Raw genomic sequence first — 7306 nt, 5'->3', positions numbered from 1 at the left:
AAATGCTTCGTTGAATATGGTTTCACTCAATGTTTTGATAGGTGACACAATATGATGGAATTTGATGTAGGATTCTTAATATTTCAATTGGCATTTTTCATTGTAAAAAAAATATTTAAATGAACTAATTTCTAGTGAAAGTTGCCACCATAGAGTTTGTACAGAGGTTTAGCCATGATATTAATAATTCAAAGGTCAAGTCATGTCAAAATGAATATAACCCAATGAAATGCTAAGAGTTATGTATAGAATGGCAAGATACTATTTAAAATTCCATAAAAACAAAAGAAATTAATCGTTATCATCAGACCATAACACGTCATGCTTCAGTGATCACAGAAAGGTCTGAAATGACCATAATGTACTCATTTGACCTTATCTCTTCATGCATGAACGATCAAAGTTTCTAACTATATGCAAATCAAAGATTATTGATCAGGTAGGCATTTGTCATAAACTATATATCTGTTCACCATTTGTATATGATTTAGTAATTGTAATGTTATTCATTTTGCCATAGTGTCCATAATGCAAGGGGGTTTAATAATTCTGCTGCCAACTGAATAAAGTGAATGCTTGTTATTAATTTCCCCTCTCATTCATTACTAAAATTACCTCATACTCTTAAAATTTGCTAATAGGGGCTCATTACATAGTGATTCAAACTTTGAAAACTGGCAATTACAACTTGTTGTTCACATAATATATCTTACAAAATTGATATTCATTAATGAACATTCTGTTGTTATTGCTTGTTTTAATAAAGATGTACACTCATCTCAAATATTTTCTAACTATCACATTTGTGCATCCGATGTTTCTGTTTGTATGATATTTAACTGTTCTTATATTTGCACACCCAAAGGCCTGAAGAGAGCTGAACCTCACCAAGCCCTTGGGACTGACAACTGCAGCTGAACTTCACCCAGGTCAGAGTCAGACTGCAATTGGACTACGAACTGTATAGCAGCATCTTATCTACGACAGAACACAGGTATGCATTTCTCAAATTAAACTTGAAAGTATAAAGATTTTACAAAATAAACAACTTGAATAACAGTTGAAAAAAGGCAACCTCTGTTGATGACATATCAGTTACAGGTAATTCGGTCTTTCTTATTTTAGGAATTATTGTAGACTTGGTGGACAAACAATGTCACCTCTATATGTGAACTGTTCCACACGAGAAATGAAGAAATTAGTGCATTCATACACCCCAGTTGGGAGTTGATTTAATGTTTAAGTCTATATCAGCCACAATTGGGAATTCAGTACGGCTCACAAGAGTTGATTAATGCACTAACATAGCAATGCAGCTGACTTGTTGCATAACCCATTGAATCATCTTTCTGTTTATTTGGAACTCCCAGCTTGCCTGACATAAGTTGCAATCCTTTCTAAAAAAGTCAAATAAGTCTACTGACATGAATGAATGACATTATGTCAGATGAGTGTTTTAAGTCACAATCACATTTTCATTTTGAGTCTGTGTCACACCTTTTTTGTTCATCAGGAAGAATCCGATACACTAATTCTTATGTATGACAACCCAGACGATTTTCTTTGTTTTTTTTTTCCTTGATGCTGTTAAACTGTTGCTAATATACTGTATATGAAATTGCTGACAAGCAGCTCTGTGTAATGATATGTGTGGTAGTCGTGTGTGTATTCATTCAACTGTACACCCACATGTTACCACTCTGTATAATGTCAGGGAGAGTGGATGTGATTTGCATGTCACAAAATTTCAGTATGTAACCAGTATTGTTTATTTTTCCATATTCTATTTCTTTTGTCCTTTCTTTCTTTTTTCTTTCATATAGATTCTCAAGGCATGGAGCTTGGCAAAGGTGATGCAGACAGGTTGAATATAACATATGTTGGTTTTGACCGCTGTGGATTCAATCCTTCAAAAATTAATGGTACACAATGTATACATTTTTTTTGGGGGGGGGGGTGGCTGCATTAGATGTGAGGATCTGACATGTACCTGCAGCACTGTAATGAAAGTCATGAATGCAAATGTCATGGTGATTTTGTAATAGATCCTTATGACAAAAAGCTTCTTGCACAACAAAAATTCCTACAATGGAGTGCGAAGATTATGTCTCTCAGGACATCATTTGGAAAATAAGAATAGGTCTATTGTCGCTAGACCTACACACATGATAGATTTTCAAATTCTATGCACTTGCTGCAAATGAAATGAGTAATGTTACAGAACCTAACAACATCTTGGTTGTTTTCTGTCTGCTTTTCTATTTTGTGTTCACATAACTGGCGTGTTCAATTTCAACTTTATCTGATAATCCCTTCATTATTGTTGCTCTAGAGTTTTATATCCTGGTTTTTGTCCCATTTATTGCACAGAACATAGCTAGGTAAGATAGACCACATACTTCAGAACCTATTTGCTAGCTATGCTTTTGCAGAGTGTGTGCCTTCTTTCTAATATTCAAATACATAGGAGAGTCCATCTGAATTCAGTTGTACATCATTTTAAAACTGAGAGTGTGCTCTTTCAGAAACAGGATTGGCCTTTTTTTCTTTTTTTTTTTTTGCAAGATACTAAGAAACCACTATTGAAGTGCTACAGAACATTAATTCAAAGAAGAATTCAATGTTTATTTGATGAAAATTAGTTTTGAAATGATTGAGATATCCAAAAGCAGAGTAAAACAAAGCGATTCTAGTAAAAGGCTGGTTCCACCTCTTATAAGGATTCCTTTATTTTGGATATCTCAAACATTTCAAAACCAATTTTCATCAAATAAACATTGAATTCTTGTTTGAATTAATAGTCTTTCATATTTCATAAGAGGTTTCTTATTATATCACCCCCCTCCAAAAAAAGAGAAGAAATGTTAACAATCTGAAACCAGGTCTCAACCAAAACTTTACCAGCCCTTTAACCAGAAATCCATGTTTGGTGACTATCTGTTGATATTGTGATACAGAGTCACAATTGCAGTGTTAGATATGAAGCTACAATCAGACTATTGCAGTCTGACTGCTGAACTTCACTGAGTTTTGTAATAGACGAGTCCATAGGTGATGGCATAAGTGCTTTGCCAGGTACATGTATTAACCAAACCAGAAATGAGAAAAATCCCCCTTCAAAAGAAAAAGCAAAAACATTACAATACAAAACAGAACAGAACAATTAAGCGTGCAAACGATTCAATGAAAAGCAAATGGGTGAAGTGAAGCACTCTGAAAAAAAGAAAGATTTATAGGCCTTGTAAAGTGTAAGAAAGCATTTTAAAATGGATAAATGCAAATTCTGTATCAGTCAGCACATAACAGTCTGATTTCTGATCTTTGATGATTAAAAGCTATTGTGCAGTAGACAAGGTCATTATTATTAGTATTAATATCATAATTAATATTCTGATATAGGGAACCTTAGAGTGCAAAGAAGGTGGATTGCAACATATATTATTTTATGCTTACAAAATATTTGCAATGATAGTATTGTGTGAAGTTCAGCTGCTTTCATAATTTGATTAATAAACCATGAAAATAATACAAATGATTATGAAAGATCTGTCGATGTATAAGTGATCCAAACATAAATACATCAGTGAACATTGCAGTGCATTGTTTTTATGCCTCCGCCACGAAGTGGTGCCGGAGGCATTATGTTTTCGGGTTGTCCGTCCGTCTGTCCTTTTGTCCGTCCGTCCGTCCTTCCGTCTGTCCGTCCGTAATGAATTTTGTGGCAAACAAAACTAAAAAACCTGTTGAGGTGTCCTAATGAAACTTGGCATGTATGTGTATTAGGGGGTGAAGTTGTGCCTATCAACTTTTGGGTGCACATACTCAAGGTCAAAGGTCAAAAGGTCAAGGTCAAATACATAAATTTAACTATTTCCACCATATCTCTGCAATGCCTGAAGATATTTTCTTGAAACTTAGTGTATTCATGTATTACCCAATTAAGATTCTCTGGTGAAATTCTGTGGTCATGAGGTCAAAGGTCAAAGGTCAAAAGGTCAATTAAAAATATTAAAACTTCACTTTTTTCTCCATACCTTGGAAATTGTTTGAGGTATCTTCATGGAACATACATGTACTGACTGGCAGTGGTTATCTAGACAATTTTGTGTTCATGGGGTCAAAGGTCAGGAGTCAAAGGTCAAGGGCAACACTTTAAAATTTTACTATTTCCCTCGTGTTTATGCAATGCCAGCAGGATTATTTCTTTTTTTTACACTTGGTGTATGCATGTATAACCCAACAGAGATTCTCTGGAAAGTTTTTTTTTTTTTTTTTTTTTACCTCAAAGGTCAAAAGGTCAAAGATCAAGTGAAAGTGCTGAACTAAGTTTTTCCTCCATGTCTCGGAAGTGGCTCAAGTTATTTTTAAACTTTCTACATATTTATGCATGTTCTGCCTGACAGTGATTATCTTATGAATTTTAGGGTCAAAGGCCAGATGAAAATGGTAACAATTTACTATTCAATACAGAAATTGAACTTTTTCTCCATACCTTGGAAATTACTCAATGCATAAACGTATGAATTGGTCAAGGTCAAGTTAAAGTCCTTAAATCCCAAATACATGCTCTCCTATTCATCCAATTAAACCTAGGTCAAGGAAGGTGAACATTCAACACATTTGTGACAAACTTGTCATTTTAATATCTAGCCATTTTTGTGAAAATGTAATCACACATTGTCCACATGCACTATCTAGACCTATTAGGAGAATCATGCATCATGGCGGAGGCATACCAGTCGCCATAGCGACATTTCTAGTTGCTATTATTTCCAGGCATGTGACGGCAATATTTATGTAACCCAGTTAGAAATTATGTCTATGAGGGCAATTATTATTTGATTAGAAAGATAAAATCAAGCATAGCTTATAATGTAGAATTCAAGTAGAATGTAATACCAGAAAATACTGTGAGTGATAATACTTTCACAAGGACTCTTACCAGTATCACCAATGTGGTTGTGATAATTGTGTTGTGATTATGATGACATGGAATAATGAAATAATGTTTTCAAGATCAGATTTTCTAATGAATCAGGCAACCAGAATGAAATATATGAAATAGTTTGTGCAGTTACATAATCTGTCACATGACATGTAGTTAAATTGTGAGGATTTGATATTAATGAGTATGAAATTGATAGCAGTGAATGAATTGAATACAGTGTAATTGAATCATTGTCGGCCTACACTGCCTCTTTCAATGAAATGTTTTCCCATTGTGGCAATTGATGAGTGAAATCAAATCCAAGTACGAAACAAAGAATACCTGCTGAAATTAGAATTATCATTGTGATTTTTACTCCCACCTCCAACTGAGGGAGTTTGTTCAACCAGCGCTAACTTTATATGGTTTTATTAAAAAAAGAAAAAAGCTGTACCATGGCAATGCATTGTTCAGCATTGAATAAAGTGTTTTGTTAATTCAAAAAATCTGTTTGTCACATGTGTCATTTATGTATTGCAAGTCAAGTGCTCAAAAACTGAGTAAATTAAATGAATAAACTGGAAAGTCCTATGATTTTCACAAATGATGTTACCATGGCAACACACTGTTCAGTATTAACGAAAGATGAATATACACAAGTACATAGTATAACTTTCACATGTTTCAAATTTCAAGTCAAATGCTCAAAAGCTTAGGAAGTTAGCTGAATCCACAATATTTTTGAATGATTTTCATTCAAAATAATCTGTTACCATGGCAACACATTGTGTGAAAAAGAACAAAGAAGAAATTTGCACATCAGTCTATGTATTTTAGCAGTCTCATGTGCCAGATTTCAAGTAAAATGCTCAAATATTAAAGGAGAAAACTGAATCTACACCTTTTTTTATTATATTCCTTGAAAATGCTGTTACCATAGCAACACAATGTTCTATATCTGTGAAAGATGAAGTTTGCACAACTATACATATCATGGTGGTCACATGTACCAAATTTCAAGCAAAATGCTCAAAAGCTGAGAGATAGCGGAATCCACAATATTTTTGTATGATTTTCATTCAAAGTCTGCTGTTACCATGGCAACGCATTGTTCAACAATGGCGAAAGATGAAGTTTGCACATCTACGCACTATGCCGGTCACATGTGTGCCAAATTTCATGTCATTGTATGCACAAAGATTGACGAATTTAGCGAATTCACAATTTTTGTATGCTTTTAAGTGAAAAAATGTTACCATGGCAACAGATTGTTCAACATCAACCAAAGATTAGTTTGCACATCTACATACTGTAATGGTCATGTGCCAAATTTTTGGTCAAATGTTAAAAGAATTGTAAGGAAGTTAGGTCAATTCACATATTTCTTTGTGTGATTGGTATAGAAAAACTTGTTGCCATGGCAACAGATTTTTTCACACCACACATGAAAAAAGTGTTTTGCACAACTACATATTACATTTATCTGATCCTATGCAGAATTTCAACTGCATTGCTTTAAAACTGAGGGCAGTAGTTCAATCCACAACAATTTGTATGTTTTTGTGAAAATTTGCCATTGCCATTCATGACAACGTATTATGCGATATCAACGTAAAGATATCTTGCATATCTACCTTTGACAGTGGTCACACATGCCAAATTTAGGGTCAATTACTCCAAAATGAGAAAAAAGTTTGATACAATGGCTCTCTCAAAAAGCTATCACATAAATCTAGGAGTGCTCCTGACCACTCCTAGATTTATGTGATAGCTTTGCCAAGTTAGGAGAGACTTTATGTGCTAGCTTTGTTCATGAAATGGTTTCTAGAAAAAGTCTCTCCTAAGTCTGAGTTTATGTGATAGCTTTATGCGATAGCTTTTTCATGAAACGGTTTTTAGCAAAGTCTCTCCTAAGTATGACTTAGGAGAGAGAAAGTCTCTCCTAAGACTTTCATGAAACGGACCCCCGGTGATATGAAAACTGTACAATATATATATATTATCTACGTCAGAGTCGAGTTAAGTTTAAACTCATCGACCATTGTACAGTGTATAACAGTAAATACATGTAACTGTGAAATGCCAAGTAGGCCTACATGCAAGTCACCAAATAACAAGATGTTTGAACATACACAAAAAAGTGTAATTATTTTTAACACTATAATCTGTGTTTTTCGACAAATCACTGAATGACGTCATGTCGGTTCCGACACCATCTCGACAGAGCGAAAGAGACGGGAGAGAATCAGTGTAAACACCACGCAACTGGCACTATCTAGATTGTTTCCATAACTGAATCTACAATCCACGTGGCAGGACAATATAGAATATTGTAAGTCGGTCGGGAAAGTATTGGTTCAATCTCCAAAATTGATGTTC

Source organism: Diadema setosum, chromosome 1 (assembly GCF_964275005.1).
Source record: "Diadema setosum chromosome 1, eeDiaSeto1, whole genome shotgun sequence".
Lineage (NCBI taxonomy): Eukaryota > Metazoa > Echinodermata > Echinoidea > Diadematoida > Diadematidae > Diadema > Diadema setosum.
This window is presented reverse-complemented; position numbering follows the sequence as displayed.